Genomic DNA, 21,621 nt, shown 5'->3' on the forward strand with positions numbered 1-21,621 from the left:
CCAGAGGGGACAAGATCGCTGCATACCTGCCTGCTGGGGCTGTGCTGGATGCTGAGTGCTCCAGCACAAGGACCTGTGTGATGTCATGAAGAGGGCGGGCTGGAGCATCACAAGGCAGCACAGAGCCCTCCCTCTTCTGATGTCATCACAGGTCCTGCAGACACCACACTACAATCTGCAAGCTTACTCCTGTGCTGTGGAGAGGCAACAAGAGGGAGCGCTCTGTGTTGTTATGGGATGCTCCAGCATTTTACCTCGCCACAGTGTGGCTGGCTGCCACAATTAAAAGGTTAGTCACTACAACACAAAGTAAAGCACTCTGCCACTTCTGTGGTGAACTATAACTCCCAGCATGCCATAGGTTCTGCAGGACATACTGGGAGTTATAGTTCTTCCAATGGGATCTCAATGCAGCACTCCTGTGTTATTTTTCAGTGCTGGAGTGGTGCTTTAAATATAAGCCCTGTGCCCCCATTCTTATACTCACCCTATAGCATCTTCATACAGTACTTTACAGACACCACACTGGTCCTGCAGCTCCATCTTCTACCCGCAGCTTCCAACATAATAACATACTATTATATATACCAGTAATAACAACACATATAATAGTATGTTTATGTTATTAAATATTTTACCACCTTTTTTGCTGCAAATATTTTTTTCCCTATTTTCCACCTCGAAAACCTGGGTGCGTCTTATAGTAAGGTGCGTCTTATAATCCGAAAAATACGTTACATCCCGGTAATCTGACAAAAACTCAGGGACTTCAGAAGGAGTGGAAGGCGAAATTGACAGCAATGGAACATCACCATGTACCCCCTGACAACCCCAGCCGGACACAGACATAGATTTCCAATCCAATACTGGATTATGGACCTGTAGCCATGGCAACCCCAAAACGACCACATCATGCAGATTATGCAACACCAAAAAGCGAATATCCTCCTGATGTGCAGGAGCCATGCACATGGTCAATTGAGTCCAGTACTGAGGCTTATTCTTGGGCAAAGGCGTAGCATCAATTCCTCTCAATGGAATAGGATACTGCAAGAGCTCCAAGAAAAAAACACCGCGCCTGGCAAACTCCAAGTCCATCAAATTCAGGGCAGCGCCTGAATCCACAAATGCCATAACAGAATAGGACGACAAAGAGCAAATCAGAGTAACGGACAAAAGAAATTTAGACTGTACCGTACCAATGGTGGCAGACCTAGCGAACCGCTTAGTGCGCTTAGGACAATCGGATATAGCATGAGTGAAATCACCACAGTAAAAACACAGCCCATTCCGACGTCTGTATTCTTGCCGTTCAGCTCTGGTCAAAGTCCTATCACATTGCATAGGCTCGGGCCTATGCTCAGAGAATACCGCCAAATGGTGCACAGCTTTGCGCTCACGCAAGCGCCGATCGATCTGAATGGCCAAGGACATAGACTCATTCAGACCAGCAGGCGTGGGAAATCCCACCATGACATCCTTAAGGGCTTCAGAAAGACCCTTTCTGAAAATTGCCGCCAGGGCACTCTCATTCCACTGAGTAAGCACAGACCACTTTCTAAACTTCTGACAATACACCTCCGCTTCATCCTGACCCTGACACCTGACACCTGAGCCAGCAAGATTTTCTCTGCCTGATCCACTGAATTTAGTTCATCATAAAGCAATCCAAGCGCCAGAAAAAACGCATCTACATCACGCAATGCAGAATCTCCTGGCGCAAGGGAAAATGCCCAGTCTTGAGGGTCACCACGCAACAAAGAAATAATGATTTTTACTTGTTGAACGGGGTCACCAGAGGAGCGGGGTTTCAAAGCTAGAAACAGTTTACAATTATTTTTGAAATTCAGGAACTTAGATCTATCCCCAGAAAACAAATCAGGAATTGGAATTCTAGGCTCTAACATCGGATTCTGAACCACAAAATCTTGAATGTTTTGTACCCTTGCAGTGAGATGATCCACACAAGAGGACAGACTTTGAATGTCCATATCTACACCTGTGTCCTGAACCACCCAGAGGTTAAGGGGAACAGAAAGACAAAACACACTGCAGAGAAAAAAAAATGGTCTCAGAACTTCTCTTATCCCTCTATTGAGATGCATTAATACTTTGGGCCAGCTGTACTGTTATGGACCTGGTGGTTAGGAGCACCCGGAACGACCTGATGGTTAAACTCACACAGGACAAGCTCTGGGAAGTGGGAGCTCTGCTGACCGCAACCCCTAATCCTATCACACAACTAGAAATAGCCGTGGAGCGTACCTAACACTGCCTAGATGCCTCTTCACAGCCTAAGAGCTAACTAGCCCTAGAGATAGAAAACAAAGCCTACCTTGCCTCAGAGAAATTCCCCAAAGGAAAAGGCAGCCCCCCACATATATTGACTGTGAGTTAAGATGAAAGTCACAAACACAGAAATGAAACCCGTTTCAGCAAAGGGAGGCCAGACTTACTAAACAGACTGAGGATAGGAAAGGTATCTTTGCGGTCAGCACAAAAAACTACAAAAAGACCACGCAGAGTGTGCAAAAAGACCTCCGTACCGACTCACGGTGCGGAGGTGCCACTCTGCATCCCAGAGCTTCCAGCTAGCAAGGCAAAATCATGATAGCAAGCTGGACAAGGAAACAATGAACAAATAATTAACTAGCAGGGACTTAGCTTCTGCTGAAGTAGACAGGTCACCAGAAAGATCCAAGAGCGAACTGGACCAGTACAAGAACATTGACAGCTGGCATGGAGTAACGATCTGAGTGGAGTTAAATAGAGCAGCCAGCCAAAGGATAAACTACGTCACCTGTGGAAGGAACCTCAGAAGCAGCAGCTCCACTCACAGCCACCAGAGGGAGTCTATGGACAGAACTCGCCGAAGTACCATTCATGACCACAGGAGGGAGTTCGATAACAGAATTCACAACAGGCCAGGAAAGGTGCACCTGGTCCCAGTACTCACCAGTCCTATCATGACACAGAAGAAGTGAAGGAAACAGTTCTCTCAGGAGATTAGAAAGAAAATTATAGACAAACATGTTAAAGATAAAAGATATAAGACAATTTCCAAGCAGCTTGACTTTCCTGTGACTACAGTTACACATATTATTCAGAAATTTAAGATCCATCTGACTGTAGCCAACCTCCCTGGACATGGCCGCAGGAGGAAAATTGATGACAAATCAAAGAAACAGAAAATACGAATGATAACACAAGAGCCCAGAAAAACTTCTCAACAGATTACAGGTGAACTTCAAGCTTAAGGAACATCAGTATCAGATCACACTATCAGTCATTGTATGAGCCAAAGTGGACTTCATGGAAGACAACCAAGGAGGACATAATTGTTGAAAAAAAATCATAAAAGAGCCAGACTAGAATTTGCCAAACTACATGTAGACAAGCCACAAAGCTTCTGGGAGAATGTCCTATGGACAGAGGAGACAGCGTTGGAACTTTTTGGCAAGGCACATCAGCTCTATGCTCACAGACGGAAAAATGAAGCATATCAAGAAAAGAACACTGTCCCTACTGTCAAACATGGAGGAGGTCTGTTATGTTTTGAGGCTGCTTTGATGCATCTGGCACAGGGTGTCTACAATCTGTGCAGGGTGCAATGAAATCTCAAGACTATCAAGGGATTATAGAGAGAAATGTGCTGCCCAGTGTCAGAAAGCGTAGTCTCAATTGCAGGTCATGGGTCTTGCAAAAGGATAATGAACTAAAACACACAGCTAAAAACACCCAACAATGCCTAAGAGGAAAACATTGGACTATTCTGAAGTGGCCGTCTATGAGCCTGTGATGCAGTGACCAGTTACAGGTATGGGGCACTGCATGGTCTCCTCAGAATACGCATGGAGGCGTGTTGAGGCCATAGAAATGCATGGCAGTCGCAGGCATAACTATGGTGATGAGACAAAGTCCAGCATTATTGTGAATGGCCGGTATGTGTGTCGCAGAGGAAGATACTCTGCGCTGTAAGCCTGAAGTAAGGTTGTTCTGGGACCTGTAGCCCCACAAGTAATTGGTTTTTTAGAGGGAGGCTTGCAGGGCTAGTTTGAGAGCTGGGTGGGTCGAACTAGCCACACACCACCCATCTATGGGAGTGGTTACAGCTTGATAATGTGACCACATGGTGGTCACTCTCCACAAGGAGAAACCTTACCCCTTAGACCCCAGTCCAGAGCCTCTCATCTTGTCAAATTAGTTCTCATGCTTCGCACTGACGAGGGCCAACAGCCCGAAACACTATGTCTGTGAATTGAGTTACTGATTTGACTTTTATCCTAAGTCATATTGCACGACTCGTTAAAGGGTTGATTGTGACTTGTAGGATCGCTACTTCCAACAGGTGGCGCTATAGAGTGGGTAAAAATGGCAAAAAAAATTGTCCCACAATTTCTACTGAACGTGGCAATACCACATACAGTGGGGCAAAAAAGTATTTAGTCAGTCAGCAATAGTGCAAGTTCCACCACTTAAAAAGATGAGAGGCGTCTGTAATTTACATCATAGGTAGACCTCAACTATGGGAGACAAACTGAGAAAAAAAAATCCAGAAAATCACATTGTCTGTTTTTTTAACATTTTATTTGCATATTATGGTGGAAAATAAATATTTGGTCAGAAACAAAATTTCATCTCAATACTTTGTAATATATCCTTTGTTGGCAATGACAGAGGTCAAACGTTTTCTGTAAGTCTTCACAAGGTTGCCACACACTGTTGTTGGTATGTTGGCCCTTTCATCCATGCAGATCTCCTCTAGAGCAGTGATGTTTTTGGCTTTTCGCTTGGCAACACGGACTTTCAACTCCCTCCAAAGGTTTTCTATAGGGTTGAGATCTGGAGACTGGCTAGGCAACTCCAGGACCTTGAAATGCTTCTTACGAAGCCACTCCTTCGTTGCCCTGGCGGTGTGCTTTGGATCATTGTCATGTTGAAAGACCCAGCCACGTTTCATCTTCAATGCCCTTGCTGATGGAAGGAGGTTTGCACTCAAAATCTCACGATACATGGCCCCATTCATTCTTTCATGTACCCGGATCAGTCGTCCTGGCCCCTTTGCAGAGAAACAGCCCCAAAGCATGATGTTTCCACCACCATGCTTTACAGTAGGTATGGTGTTTGATGGATGCAACTCAGTATTCTTTTTCCTCCAAACACGACAAGTTGTGTTTCTACCAAACAGTTCCAGTTTGGTTTCATCAGACCATAGGACATTCTCCCAAAACTCCTCTGGATCATCCAAATGCTCTCTAGCAAACTTCAGACGGGCCCGGACATGTACTGGCTTAAGCAGTGGGACATGTCTGGCACTGCAGGATCTGAGTCCATGGTGGCGTAGAGTGTTACTTATGGTAGGCCTTGTTACATTGGTCCCAGCTATCTGCAGTTCATTCACTAGGTCCCCCCGCGTGGTTCTGGGATTTTTGCTCACCGTTCTTGTGATCATTCTGACCCCACGGGGTGGGATTTTGCGTGGAGCCCCAGATCGAGGGAGATTATCAGTGGTCTTGTATGTCTTCCATTTTCTAATTATTGCTCCCACTGTTGATTTCTTCACTCCAAGCTGGTTGGCTATTGCAGATTCAGTCTTCCCAGCCTGGTGCAGGGCTACAATTTTGTTTCTGGTGTCCTTTGACAGCTCTTTGGTCTTCACCATAGTGGAGTTTGGAGTCAGACTGTTTGAGGGTGTGCACAGGTGTCTTTTTATACTGATAACAAGTTTAAACAGGTGCCATTACTACAGGTAATGAGTGGAGGAAAGAGGAGACTCTTAAAGAAGAAGTTACAGGTCTGTGAGAGCCAGAAATCTGGATTGTTTGTTTCTGACCAAATACTTATTTTCCACCATAATATGCAAATAAATTGTTAAAAAAACAGACAATGTGATTTTCTGGATTTTTTTTTCTCAGTTTGTCTCCCATAGTTGAGGTCTACCTATGATGTAAATTACAGACGCCTCTCATCTTTTTAAGTGGTGGAACTTGCACCATTGCTGACTGACTAAATACTTTTTTGCCACACTGTATGTGGCTGTACAGTGCTACAAAGCCACGCACAGAGACTCGGGAGGAAGTATTTGCCTATTAGAGTAAGTGGGCCTGTGCATATGTCAGTGTGTTTCCACGGACCATGTGGCCGTGGGCAAAACACGCTGACATGTCCATTTTTTAATGTCAACACAGGCCATAAAATGTCCCGCACACATGCATACACATAACACACATGGATGTCATCCATGTGACAAGCATCGGCACCGAGGAAGAAGCGTTACAGTAAGCGCTGTTCCCCATCGCTGGGTGCTGAACATGGCTTTCTTCATTCTTCCCTGCTCTGTCGGTGATCGGCGCGAACATGGGAAAATGATGAGTTACATTTAAGTAATAAAAGAGACAACAGGTGGCAGCTGATGGCACTATTACTCCCATCAGCCTACCCCTGCTGCTGCTAATAACGGATAGCAGGAGTGGCGGATGGGAGTATTCATCTGCTGCTCCTGAACTGTAAATAAATACGGTAATTAAAAAAAAAAGGCATGGGTACTCCCCTATTTTTGATAACTAGCCAGACAAAACTCACAACTGGGGGCTGCAACCCTCAGCTGTCAGCTTCAGCAAGAATAGAGGGGTCCCCACGCCATATTTTTAAATTATTTAAATAAATAATTTTAAAAAATGGTGTGGGGTGGCCCCACTTTTGACAACCAGCCTTGCTAAAGTAGACAGCTGGGGGCTGGTATTCTCAGGCTGGTAGGGGGCCATGGATATTGACCCCCAGCCTAAAAATAGCAGCCCGCAGCTGCCCAGAAAAGGCACATCTATTGTCATAGTTCCACCCCTCAGTGTGTCTGGGATGCAGTTACGGACAGCTCGGCCATCCAATCTTGTATAGGGGTGTGCTGAAGCTGTCAGTACTATGATTGACAGCTTGGCCATCCAATCTGGTACAGGGGCGTGCGGAGCTGTCAGTGTGCTGATTGACAGCTCGACTATCCAATCTGAGACTGTGAGGCGTCAGCTGTCTCATGTAGAATATGGTTAGGAGGGTGCTCACTGTTATGACATGGTGGTCAGGACAATAATGGACCTGGTGGTTAAGAGCACACGGAATGACCTGATAGTTACTGATAATAAAGGACGAGCTCTGGGACGTGGGAACTCTGCTGACCGCAATCCCTAATCCTATCAAACACACTAGAAATAGCCGTGGATTGCGCCTAACGCTCCCTATGCAACTCGGCACAGCCTAAGAAACTAGCTAGCCCTGAAGATAGAAAAATAAAGCCTACCTTGCCTCAGAGAAATTCCCCAAAGGAAAAGGCAGCCCCCCACATATAATGACTGTGAGTAAGATGAAAATACAAACACAGAGATGAAATAGATTTAGCAAAGTGAGGCCCGACTTACTGAACAGACCGAGGATAGGAAAGGTTACTTTGCGATCAGCACAAAAACCTACAAAAAGACCACGCAGAGGGCGCAAAAAGACCCTCCGCACCGACTCACGGTGCGGAGGCGCTCCCTCTGCGTCCCAGAGCTTCCAGCAAGCAAGACAACAATAAAAATTGCAAGCTGGACAGAAAAATACCAAACCAAAGAAATACAAGCTGGAACTTAGCTTCTGTTGGGAAGACAGGTCACAAAACGATCCAGGAGTGAACTAAACCAATACTGGAACATTGACAGGTGGCATGGAGCAAAGATCTAAGTGGAGTTAAATAGAGCAGCAGCTAACGAATTAACCTCGTCACCTGTGGAAGTCCATGGACAGAACCAGCCGAAGTACCATTCATGACCACAGGAGGGAGCCCGACAACAGAATTCACAACAGCTCACTACTTGAAAGCAGGCGCTCAGGAGAAAAAGTGATCTCCCGGAACACTACAGGTATATTGAGCTATTTTATTTGATTTGATTATATTCCAATAAACAAGATGGTGGGGTTCCACAGGACAGGAATTAGTAACTTCAGCGACAGACTTATCTATATTCAACGTTTCGGCTTATTTAGCCTTTTTCAAGAAACATCTGTCCTTCATGTAGCTGTGGTAAGCAGAAAAAGGGAATCCAACTTTAGCCGACCATCAGTGGTGCTACCGCACATGTATCTTATGAAGAGGGTCCAAAGAAAAGCTTGCAGCCACTGCGCATGATCACCAAGTTTCCTAGCTCAGGTGACCCAGATGTCATCATGACAACATCGGGTCACCATGGCAATGATCAGGAGCCTGTGTCGCGCTGCGGGGTCTCCAATCCAAAGGCAGAGGGGCTATGCCAGCTTCTGGAATGCTGCATGTTCGATCGCAGTATGTCGGGGGTTAAAGTGACGGGAGCGGTCTGAGAATCAGCTGACACCCGGCGGCGATCGGCTGCGCATCCCACGTGAATGCAGCCGATCGCTCAGACTTACTATTCTGTCCATGGTCAAATTGGCCCAGGTCACATGGACAGAATAGTACCTCTGATGTCAGAAAGGGGTTAAAAAGCCACATGGTAGCCCTGTTCCTTTGTTACAATGGTGAAGGCAAAGGCGCTGTCTGAGGACATCAGTACTGCTATTAGCAAACGCAAGACATCCAAAGGATATAAGGCAATACCGAAAGACCTTGGTATCCCAGTTTCAGCGGTGCGCAATGTTATTAAGAAGTTTGCCAAGCATGGGAACCATCAAGAACCTCCCTTGACATGGAGGAAAGAGGAAAATTGACAAGAGATGTCTTCAAAGGTTGGTACGAATGGTAGAAAAAAAACACCATGTCAAACATCAAAAGATCTGAAGGCCAACCTGGAACAGTGTGGGGTCATGGTTTCAACAAGTACCATATGCCACACACGAAACCAAGCAGAGCTTTTTTGGACAAAGGTCAAGGAAGAAACCATCGCTGTAAAAAAGACGTAAAAAGGAATGACATGATTTTTTCCAAAAAATACCTTGACAAAATCCTTCTGGGAAAATGTTCTGTGGACAGATGAAACAAAAATAGAGCTTTTTGGCAATTGTTTATAGACTGGGCAATGAAGGTTATATGGAAAAGAATCCCCTACAAACATAATGGTGTGTGGTCGCTTTGCTGTGTCTGGTTCTGAATGCCTTGACCGTATCACAGGAATCATGAAATCTGAGAATTATCAAGAGATTTTATAGTGACATGTCCTACCCAGTGAAAGAAAACTTGGTTGGTCAAAGATCAGGGGTTCTCCATCAAGACAATGACACAAAGCACACATCCAAAAGTACACAGGAATGGTTGAAAAAGAAAAAACGGACTGTTTTAAAATGGCCAACAATGAATCCTGACCTCAATCCTATTGAAAATCTTTGGGGTGAGTTGAACTCTGCCACTGGGAAAAAAGAACTCTGCAAATATTCAAGAGCTTGAACAAACTGCAAAGGAAGACTGGGAGAAAATACTAGCTGAGAAGTGCAAGAAGCTTATAGATGGCTACAAGAAACATTTGCAGGCTGTCATCAAGGCGAAAGGGTGTGCAACCAGGTACTAATAAGGGGTGCCTTTATTGCTGCACATGCTATATATTCTGTTCCTTCTTTGAAATTGCAGCATGTAAGTTGAAAAACAATGTTTTATTGTTGTATTACTTTGGACCACTAAATAAAAATCCAGAGGATATAACTTTAGTACATTTCCATTTATTTCTGAAAATATTGTACAGTCTATGAAAAAAATGAAGGGGTGCCAATAATGGTGAGAAGCACTGCACATATACTATACGTCCTATGAGGCCATTGAATTCAGATCAGGAGATCGGCATCTTGTCCTGACATCAAAGTCCATTCTTGGATTGTGAATCTTGGATGTGTGAAACTGGCCTAATGAGACTCAGATCTCACAAAGTAGCTGCCATGTGCAATATAGAAAGTACGAAAGTGTGTGGTCGTCAATGGCTGCACAATTTCTTGGGTAAACGAAGATATTAAAGCCCTAGTACACATTTGGTAAAGTTGGTCTAACTCACTTATTTCAGGGGGCCCAGTCGACCATCTTATGTGAAAGGTGGCCAACTGAGAGGTGATGTAGAGAGGATGTAAAAAGGATCTGCCAGCTAGAAGTGCAACAGTCGGTTCTCTTGTTTTAGGGTAGATGAGCCACTGCCAGAGATGTCTGCCAGGGGTTTTCTCCTCTCGCCGTGCTAAAAAAACATGAATGCTTGGCCAAGCTGAGCGTTCATGTGTATGGGGCTGTCAGGAGAGACAGAATTTTGCTGATCACACTTTGGCAGACTACTATCTCATATGTATGGCTAGCTTTAAAACTTTGTGGCAATTGGTCACTGCATCTGGCCGTGGATTTTGGTTTCAAGCAGCAAGCCTAGCATGAAAGCTCAGCCTTATATATTCGATCAACTATTCATCAATCAACCGGCTAAAATCTCATGTTCATCAATACGTATAAGATATTGCTAGTAAAATATTAATAGCTTATATTTTAAACAAGTTGTTTGAGATCTGGGATAAGGCAACATGGTCAATTTTGAAGAATATTTCTTCTGTAAAGTGAACCTAAGAAAATGCTATCTAATTTGCAGGCCCCATGTTATAGAGCAGGGGGAGCTGAGCAGATTGATATATAGTTTTGTGAGAAAATATTTAACATTTCCTGTAATTTAACCATTTAAACCTCTGATCTTTCTGGGACTTTTGGTCCAGTGGGTGGTCCTATCAGTGATTGACAGCTTTCTTTGTATATGTATGCACACAGAAATAGCTGTCAGTCACCATTAGGACTGCCCGCTGGACCAAAAGTCTCAGAAAGAGCATATATTTATATGATAAAAAAACAGCTTACACGGACTCATTTCTCACAAAACTGTATATCAATCTGCTCCACTCCCCCTGATCTATAACATGATGCCAGCAGATTGGACTGCATTTTCATGTTGACAGGTTCCCTTTAAATTGAAAAATTACCTATTCTGATTTTTTTTTAAGCTTTTCTTCCCTGCAACAGACAACGCTAAGGCAAGGAGACCGGTCTTTACACGAGACAAAGGACTACATAACTGCCAGTAATGTGTCATTACTGTTTCCATGGAGACAAACAGCTTAATGAATACACATTTACTGAGCAGGTAGTGCAACTATCCTATTCCTTATTAGCTACAACTCTTAAAATGTGAGCATATCCTATTTCCAAGCTAATATAAAGAAGCATAATAAAGAATAATTACTAACTGCAAAATAACAAAACTCCTAAACCTTTAAATGAATATTCATAAAAAAAACTCTCATTCTCTTGTCATTGTCCCCTTTTCGTTCATGTTCCCTCTGCAAATTATTAGAAAATGTGTTGGGGGAGAAACAGCCAGAATAGCGATGTAAAGATTATTAAGTAGACTAAGGCATGATCCCCGTTTTACAGGATTAGTATGCAAAGAATAAAAAATTTATATTTTATTATTACTATTTTTTTTTATATAGCACCATTAATTCCATGGTGCTGTACATGAAAAAGGTGTTACGTACAGAGTTACAGATATCGTTTACAGTAAACAAATTTACAATGACAGACTGGTACAGAGGGGAGAGGACCCTGTCTTTGCGGACTTACATTCTATGGGATAATGAGGAAGAGACAGAAGGTCGGGGTGCGGCAGTTCAGGAGGTGGTGAGGCAGCAGCTCGGGTGGTTGGTGGGGCGGCAGCTCTGGTGGTGAGGCGGCAGCATGGTTATTGCAGGCTGTAGGCTTTCCTGAAGAGATGGGCTTTTAAGATTCCGTCTGAAGGATCCGAGGGTGGTGGATAATCGGACATGTTGAGGCGTGGAATTCCACAGGATGGGGGATATTTGGGAGAAATCTTGGAGGCGGTTGTGTGAGGAACGAATAAGTGTGGAGCAGAGTAGGAGGTCTTGGGAGGATCGGAGATTACGTGAGAGAAGATATTGGGATTATTAGTTCAGAGATATAGGGAGGGGACAGGTTGTGGATGGCTTTGAAGATTAGTGTTAGTAGTTTGAACTGGATTCGTTGGGGAATTGGGAGCCAGTGAAGGGATTTGCAAGGGGAGAAGCAGGGGAGTAGCAAGGAGAGAGGTGGATTAGTCGGGCACTAGAGTTGAGGACAGACTGGAGTGGTGCAAGAGAGTTAGCAGGAGGCCACAGAGGAGGGTGTTGCAGTAATCGAGGCGGGAGATGATGAGGACATGCACAAGAGTTTTAGTAGATTGAATGCTTAGGAAGGGACGGATTCTGGCAATATTTTTGAGTTGGAGGCGACAGGAGGTGACAAGAGTTTGGACGTGAGGTTTGAAGGACAGGGCAGAGTCGAGAGTTACCCCCGAGGCAGCGGATTTCAGGTGCGGGAGAGAGCTTGATGTCATTTACCATAATAGATAGATCAGGTAGGGGGGATATGCTAGATGGGGGAAAGATGTTGAGTTCGGTTTTGTCTATATTGAGTTTTAGGAAGTGAGAGGTGAAGGAGGATATGGCTGATAGACACTCCAGGATTCTGGGCAGCAGAGAAGTGACCTCTGAGCCAGAGAGGTAGATCTGAGTGTCGTCCGCATACTGGTACTGGAAGCCATGAAACTTTATGAGTTGTCCTAGGTCAAGGGTATAGATGGAAAAAAGTAGGGGCCTTAGGACAGAACCTTGAGGGCGGGATGAGGAGGTAGTGTGGGAGTGGGAAACGCTAAATGTGCAGTCGGAAAGGCAATCCAGGACAGGGCAAGGTCTTTGATGCCAAGAGAAGAAAGAATTTGTAGCAGTAGGCAGTGGTCGACTGTGTCGAAGGAAGAGGACAGGTCGAGAAGGAGGAGGATGGAGAACTGTCTGATAGCTTTGGCTGTGAGTAAGGCATCAGTAATTTTTGCTTCTTTGTGCAAAGATGACTTCGCCAATTCTGTGGTTTTGTGTAAAAAAAAAAAAAAAGGTAAATTTCATATCCTTATATATTATTTCTAAACATTCTTTTGGTGATTACTTTGTATCTCCATTCAGACTGCACCCACACACAAATGATACACCATTTGAAAGGTAAACTTGCCCCCTTCAGCAAGAAAATAGCCAAACAAACCACACATCCACCATGTGATCACAAAATACAGTTTAAACATTAATTTTCATAAACCTGCAGTGAGGATGACCTGCAGGTGGCACCACACTACCCCAAAGCTGCCTACAGACATCACAAACAAATCCTAACATTTGCCTTGGGGGCTTTCCAGCTTGCCTAACCTTTCCCAGCCAATTTCAGGCATATTGGAGGATTGGAGGATTAAACACTTTACTGCAGGTGAGTCACATATGCAAACACATTTGTAAACACGCACTGTCTATTGCTTTTATGGTGATTACTTCGCTCCACAGACACAAATAATACACCATTTGAAAGGTAAACTTTCCCCCTTCAGCAAGAAAGACACAAACAAACCACACATTCACGATTTGATCAATAAAGACAGTTTGAACGTTCAATTTGAGAAACCTGTAGAAAAAATACAATAACCTGCAGGTGGCACCACAACCTCAAGACATTTTTTAGCCTCTACTTATCAAACCAATTTATTGTATTACCAATCTACATATATAAATACCTCTCTGTGTTCATCATCTCATTAAATACATTAACATTTGACCAGTTGATTTTCCTGAAATTGCCTGCGCCCTCGACAACCAATGTGCAAAAATTTTGCACGGGCCAACTAGTTTATACATATTGCAATTCAAAGTAGAGTGAAAATAGCAGCCATATTGGTTATCACCCATCATGTCAAAAAAACGTATATAACTAAGGAGTATCTGGGGATGTTGGTGAGATAGGTTAAGTCATTACCATCACATCAAAGATGGCACAGCCCCCAGCCCCGCACCCATTACCTGTTTGTGGGGTCTGTGACAGCCAAATGTAAACAGTGCATGGAGCAAGGACACCACAGCACCATACATTGTGTAATGGCCATTCTCAGGTACTGCAGTTCAGCACCTATGTAAGTGAATAAGATATTAGCTGCTGTGCTTGAGAATGGTCCCCACCGATACCGAACCATGGCAAAAGGGTACACTCAAGCGAGCGTACAGAAACTGATGATTTTGTTTTTCGCATGCCAACTCGGCGTGAGAAAAAACGATAGCGGGCACTACTTCATAGTATAACATTGGAGAGGCTGCTATCCAATGAAACATTGGAGAGCACTTGCCCAAGTTATACGCTGGCTACGCAGCAGTGTGAGCGAGCCCTAAAGCCTAGCTTCTTCAAGTAGTTTTGTTTAAGCCCTTAGTGACAGAGCCAATTTTGAACTTTTATATTTTTTTTATACACATTTTTTTTTTTATTTGGCATGCTTCAATAGCCTCCATAGGAGGCTAGAAGCATGCACTACACCAGTGTTCCCCAACTCCGTTCCTCGAGAGCCACCAACAGGTCATGTTTTCAGGATTTCCTTAATATTGCACAGGTGATTGAATGCTTGCCTGGCCAGGTGATGCAATTATCACCTGTGCAATACAAAGGAGATCCTGAAACCATGACCTGTTGGTGGCTCTCGAGGACCGGAGTTGGGGAACACTGCATTACACGATCGCCTCTGCTACACAGAGGTGAAGCACAGATCACCTCTCTGTAGCAGAAATGCAGCATTGCTTTGAGTGCCGACAACAGGGTGGCGCTCACAGCAATCTGTCATCAACAACCATAGAGGTCTCAAGTAGACCTCAGGTTGTTATGGCAATGCACAGCTGACCCCCGATCATGTGATGGGGTCAGCGGTGCGAGCGCTTCCGGCCGGCAGTGCTTGTTAAATGCCGATGTCAGAGTTTGACAGCGGCATTTAACTAGTTAATGGGCGCAGGCGGATCACGATTCCGCTTGCGCCCACATGTCAGCTGTTGATAACAGTTGACATGTCGCTGCTTTGATGTGGGCTCACCGCCGGAGGGGGGGGGGGGCTGAGTCTGCCAGCTGACGTACTATCCCGTCAGCTGGCAGAGAGGGGTTAATGACCAAGCCAATTTTTACAATTCTGACCACTGTCACTTTATGAGGTTATAGCTCTGGAACTCAACATATCCCACTGATCCGGAGACTGTTTTTTCGTGACATATTGTACTTCATGATAGTGGTAAAATTTCTTCGATATAGCTTGCGTTTATTTATGAAAAAAATGGAAATTTGGCATAGATTTAGAAAATTTTGCAATTTTCAAACTTAATTTTTGTACCCTTAAATAAAAGTGGTGTCACACAAAATAGTTAATAAATAACATTTCCCACATGTCTACTTTATATCAGCACAATTTTGGAAACAATTTTTTTTGTTAGGATGTTATAAGGGTTAAAAGTTGACCAGCGAATTTTCATTTTTCCAACAAAATTTACAAAACAATTTTTTTTATGGGACCACCTCACATTTGAAGTGAGTTTGGGGGTCAATATAACAGAAAAATACCCAAAAGTCACACCATTCTAAAAACTGCACCCCTCAAGGTGCGCAAAACCACATTCAAGAATTGTATTAACCCTTCAGGTGCTTCACGAGAACTAAAGCAATGTGGAAGAAAAAAATGAACATTTTACTTTTTTCACAAAAAATTTACACTGGAACCAATTTTTTTTATTTTCACAAGGGTATCAGGAGAAAATGGACTACAAAATTTGTTGAGCCATTTCTCCTGAGTATGTCGATACCCCATGTGTGGGGGAAAGCCACTGTTTGGACGCATGGCAGAGCTCAGAAGGGAGGGAGCACCGTTTAACTATTTGAACGCAAAATCGGCTGGAATCAATATTGCGTTTGGAGACCCTCTGATGTACCTAAACAGTGGACCCCCCCCAATTCTAACTCCAACCCTAACCCACAACACACTCCTAACCCTAATCCCAACCCTAACCACAACCCTAACCCTGATCCCAACCACAAACCTAACCCTAACAGACCCCTAACCCTAATCATAATCCCAACTATGACCATAACCCTAACTTTAGCTCAACCTTAACTTTAGCCCAATCCTAACTTTAGCCTAACCCTAACTTTAGCCTAACCCTAACTTTAGCCCCAACCCTAACCCTAGCCCATCCCTAACCCTAGCTTTAGCCCAACCCTAACCCTAGCTTTAGCCCAACTATAACGCTAATGGAAAAATGGGGTTGATAAAGGGGGGTTTTATTTACAATTTTTTTATTTAGATCACTGTGATAGGGTCTATCATAGTGATAAAAATGAACCAATAGGAAAAATTTCCTATTTGTGCTGGCCGACAGATCTCGGCGGGCGCACTGTGCATGCGCCCCCCCCATTTTCTTCCCGGAAGATGCGGGCGGCACAGGGGACTTCATGGGGGGGTTGCAGGGACATCGGAGGTACCGAGGAGATCGGAGGACCCCATTTCTCTCTCCTCTGATGTGCGATCACATCAGAGGAGAGAGAAATTAACTGGGAAATTGGACTTTTTTTTGTGGTCGCCGTTATTCCTTTAATAACAGCGATCGCAACACTGGGGTCGGTAAACCGACCCAAATCATGTTCTCTGGGGTTTCAGCTATCCTCAGTAGCGAAGACCCCAGAGAAATTCTGACTCTGGGGGGAGCTATACACTTATGTCTCAGCATCGTTAAAAAGCGGCGCTGAGGCATAAATACCCTTAATTGCCGCTGTTAAAAGGCGTATCGGCAGTCGTTAACGGGTTAAAAGGCTTTTCTACTTTCAACTCTTAACTAATTCTTGTTAGTAATGTTTATATTTTCCTCCTTTCAATTGTTTTCACTAATTCTCCTCCGCAATGTTGAAAAAAATAATATAAAATCAGCAGATACTCACCCACCTGCACTATGTCTCCGTAAAATTGATCAATTCTGAGTCAATAAAACTCACACTGCTTATCTAAACTAATTAGGGATTTTCTCTCTAAGCTCATTCTGTTTTTCAAATGTAGATTTATTACACCATGTCTCTGCTATTTTTGTATATATATATATATATATATGTGTGTGTGTGTTTCTTCAGACACCCTGTTATAACACGCTTTGTAACATCATTTATTCAGTTTCTGTTAGCAATTAAAAGGCATGTTGTTTACAAGTCTATTTTTGTTTCTTTTTCTGAGAGCACTGAGAGCAATCAATCTTTTAATGTTATGGGGTTGTCCAGGACTTTTACATTGATGCCCTAACTTTAAGGTACCGTTACACTAAGCGACGCTGCGGCGATATAGACAACGAGCCGATCGTTGCAGCGTCGCTGTTTAGGTCGCTTAGAGACGTCAAACACGGCAGCACCAGAACGATGCAGGAGCGATCCAGTGACGTACTTATCGTTCTCGCTGGTTGTTCGCTCCATGTAAAAACATTGCTGGCATCGTTGCTTTTGCTGTCAAACATGACGAATCACGCCGACCTGACGACCAAATAAAGTTCCGGACTTCTAGCTACGACCAGCGATGTCACAGCGGGATCCTGATCGCTGCTGCGTGTCAAACACAACGAGATCGCTATCCAGGACGCTGCAACGTCACGGATCGTTCTCGTTGTAAAGTTGCTCAGTGTGAAGGTACCTTTAGGACACATCATCAATGTTTGATTGAAGTGGTTGCAACACGCAGCAAATCTCGCCGATCAGCCAATGATTTGAATAAGAGGTGGATGTGCAGAGCAAGGCCGCGGCCACAATTCAAGTGACAGAAGTCTGCTGTACAGCTCCGCAACTAAGCACTTCCCACCACCATAGAAAACAGCTGATTGGTAGGGAAGCTGGGTCTCGCACCGCACCAATCAGATATTGATGACCTATCTTAAGGATAGTTAAAGAAGGAATGGATTTCTCAGGCACTCCAACGAGGTTGGTGAAAATGATTATTCTTTTATTCAAACATAAAGTGCAGCTGAAAACAGGGGAGTGAATTAAAAAAACCTGATGCAGCACCCTTCGTCATAGGCATGTTTAGATTTTTTAATTCACTGCCGTTTTTACATAGTTACATAGTTATTAAGGTTGAAGGAAGACTATATGTCCATCTAGTTCAACCCATAGCCTAACCTAACATGCCCCAACATGTTGATCCAGAGGAAGGCAAAAAAAAACCATGTGGCAAAGAGTAAGCTCCACATTGGGGAAAAAAATTCCTTCCCGACTCCACATACGGCAATCAGACTAATTCTCTGGATCAACGCCCTATCAAGGAATCTAGTGTATATATCCTGTAACATTATACTTTTCCAGAAAGGTATCCAGTCCCCTCTTAAATTTAAGTAACAAATCACTCATTACAACATCATACGGCAGAGAGTTCCATAGTCTCACTGCTCTTACAGTAAAGAATCCGCATCTGTTATTATGCTTAAACCTTCTTTCCTCCAGACGTAGAGGATGCCCCCTTGTCCCTGTCTCAGGTCTATGATTAAAAAGATCATCAGAAAGGTCTTTGTACTGTCCCCTCATATATTTATACATTAAAATAAGATCACCCCTTAGTCTTCGTTTTTCCAAACCAAATAGCCCCAAGTGTAATAACCTATCTTGGTATTGCAGACCCCCCAGTCTTCTAATAACCTTGGTCGCTCTTCTCTGCACCCGCTCCAGTTCAGCTATGTCTTTCTTATACACCGGAGACCAGAACTGTGCACAGTATTCTAAGTGTGGTCGAACAAGTGACTTGTATAGAGGTAAAATTATGTTCTCCTCATGAGCATCTACGCCTCTTTTAATGCATCCCATTATTTTATTTGCCTTAGTAGCAGCTGCCTGACACGGGCCACTGAATACGAGTTTGTCATCCACCCATACACCCAGGTCTTTTTCATTGACGGTTTGCCCAGAGTTTTAGAATTAAGCACAGTTATACATCTTATTACATCTACCCAAGTGCATGACCTTACATTTATCCCCATTAAAGCTCATTTGCCATTTATCAGCCCAAGCTTCTAGTTTACATAAATCATCCTGTAATATAAAATTGACCTCCCCTGTATTGATTACCCTGCAGAGTTTAGTGTCATCTGCAAATATTGAAATTCTACTCTGAATGCCCCCTACAAGGTCATTAATAAATATGTTAAAAAGAAGAGGGCCCAATACTGACCCCTTGGTACCCCACTGCTAACCGCGACCCAGTCCGAGTGTGTTCCATTAATAACCACCCTTTTTTTCCTATCCCTGAGCCAGCTCTCAACCCACTTACACATATTTTCCCCTATCCCCATTATTCTCATTTTATGTATCAACCTTTTGTGAAAGCTGCACTTTGTTTGAATAAAAGAATAATAATTTTCACCAACCTCGTTGGGAATGCCTGAGAAATCCTTTCCTTCTTTAAGGGTACGTGTCCACGTTCAGGATGGCCGGCGGTTTGGACAGAGTAGCAAAATCGCTCCGCCCAAAGCTCCGCCCCCTTCTGGGGACGCAATGATGCCGGATGTGTTCATTGCACACATCCGGTATCATCGCACCCCACACATAGGGCCCTGTGTTATACCTTGTGGCAGCGCAGCGTCGCCGCAAGGTAAACGGACATGTTGCGATCTAAAAAGACGCGCCGCATGTCCGGAATCGCAGGGCCGCCGGATGCGTGTTACCACGCATAGTGGAGATGGTATTTCATTAAATCCCCTCCACTATGCTGTAACATCTGGACGCTGTGTTTGACGCTGCCTCTCTATACAGCGTCAAACACGCAGTGTTTCCTAAATGTGAAAACATACCCTAAAGGTACCGTCACACTTAGCGACGCTGCAGCGATACCGACAACGATCCGGATCGCTGCAGCGTCGCTGTTTGGTCGCTGGAGAGCTGTCACACAGACCGCTCTCCAGCGACGAACGATCCCGAGGTCCCCGGTAACCAGGGTAAACATCGGGTAACTAAGCGCAGGGCCGCGCTTAGTAACCCGATGTTTACCCTGGTTACCATCGTTAAAGTAAAAAAAAACAACCACTACATACTTACCTACCGCTGTCTGTCCCCGGCGCTGTGCTTCTCTGCTCTGGCTGTGAGCGCCGGGCAGCCGGAAAGCAGAGCGGTGACGTCACCGCTCTGCTTTCCGGCCGCTGTGCTCACAGCCAGAGCAGAGAAGCACAGCGCCGGGGACAGACAGCGGTAGGTAAGTATGTAGTGGTTGTTTTTTTTTTACTTTAACGATGGTAACCAGGGTAAACATCGGGTTACTAAGCGCGGCCCTGCGCTTAGTAACCCGATGTTTACCCTGGTTACCAGCGAAGATATCGCTGAATCGGCGTCACACACGCCGATTCAGCGATGTCAGCGGGAGATCCAGCGACGAAACAAAGTTCTGGACTTTCTTCCCCGACCAGCGATATCACAGCAGGGGCCTGATCGCTGCTGCCTGTCACACTGGACGATATCGCTAGCCAGGACGCTGCAACGTCACGGATCGCTAGCGATATCGTCCAGTGTGACGGTACCTTTACTGTTCACAGCTGAGTTCACCAGCAGGATCGGCATCCACCTGGTTTCATTACCTCCAGCCTCAGCACATAGCTTTCAACACTACGGTAAAGCTCCCTGACCCTCTCTATCTGTGTCTCTATGAAAAAGCCGGCGACTGACATGTTGGTCGGCAGATTAGCTCCAGACCAGTGTGATCAGCAGTCTGAAATCGGACATGCACAGATGATATCTCCATCGTCCATCAGTCAGCCGATGCCCCCATATACAATAAATGATCGGTTGAACCCGTCGATATTAGTGGGTATGACCAATATCAATCTAAAGTGTATGGGGCCCAAGTAGTGAGAACACTAACCACTCTGACTATTTATTCCTAGCTATGTATAGATGGTTTATTTGCACTGCACAAACTTACTGATACCTGCAGCATGGTATCATACAGAGAAAGTTGGATGGTTGCAAACTGCATTCCAACAATGCACTGAATTCTTACACTGAGTGAGGTTTTAATAATGAGAACATACCTGAAAATCTTCTCTCGCTACACAGCAGAACAAACAGATTCCACTTAAATGGATATTACACAATGAAATTGTCATTCTTCTAACATATAGTAGTGATCGATGGTGTAAGTTTTCAGTCTGAAACAAAGGTAAATACAGATGAGAAGGTAAACCTCAGAAATGCCCTAAGTACATATTGGGGTTTTCATGTAATTTATACTTCCTAATGTCTGAGAAGTTCATCCGGGTCCTTTCAGTGTTGTACAAACCCATTGCACCACTGTGTTAGGCCTCTGTCACACTTCCGTCTTTTTGTTTCCATCAAAATCCGTCGTTTTGTGAAAAAAACGGATCCAGCAAATGTTTCTGCTGGATCCGTTTTTTTCTCATAGACTTGTATTAGCGACGGATTGTGACGGACGGCCTTCCGTTTCATCCGTTGTGCACTGGATCCGTCGTAAAATCGCTGTCCGTCGGGAGGAGACAACGCACATAGAAATGTTTTTTGTGCATGTCGGAAAATCACGCAGCGACAGACGCAGGATCCGTCGCTGTGTGTCAAAAGCAGAAATCCAGTGAAGGGTTCCGTCTTTTGAAACTAAGCATGCTTGGAAGAATTTCCAGTCAGGGAAATTCTCTCTCTCTTAACTATTAATGCTGCCTATGCCTTCACTGGCTTCCCATTGCCCAGAGACTCCAGTACAAAACCCTAACCATGACATATAAAGCCATCCACAACCTGTCTCTTCCATACAGCTGTGA

General features: G+C 44.3%; 1 long non-coding RNA gene across 1 annotated transcript in view; it reads right to left on the minus strand.

Moving 5' to 3' along the window:
• LOC138658077 (uncharacterized) overlaps positions 1-21,621 on the minus strand; it is an 82,103-nt gene that overhangs the window by 35,195 nt on the left and 25,287 nt on the right. Inside the window, exon 2 of the long non-coding RNA XR_011317323.1 lies at positions 20,881-20,997. This is a non-coding gene — a long non-coding RNA (uncharacterized lncRNA). The remainder of the gene's footprint in view (positions 1-20,880; positions 20,998-21,621) is intronic.

The sequence above is a fragment of the Ranitomeya imitator genome, chromosome 1 (assembly GCF_032444005.1).
Source record: "Ranitomeya imitator isolate aRanImi1 chromosome 1, aRanImi1.pri, whole genome shotgun sequence".
Lineage (NCBI taxonomy): Eukaryota > Metazoa > Chordata > Amphibia > Anura > Dendrobatidae > Ranitomeya > Ranitomeya imitator.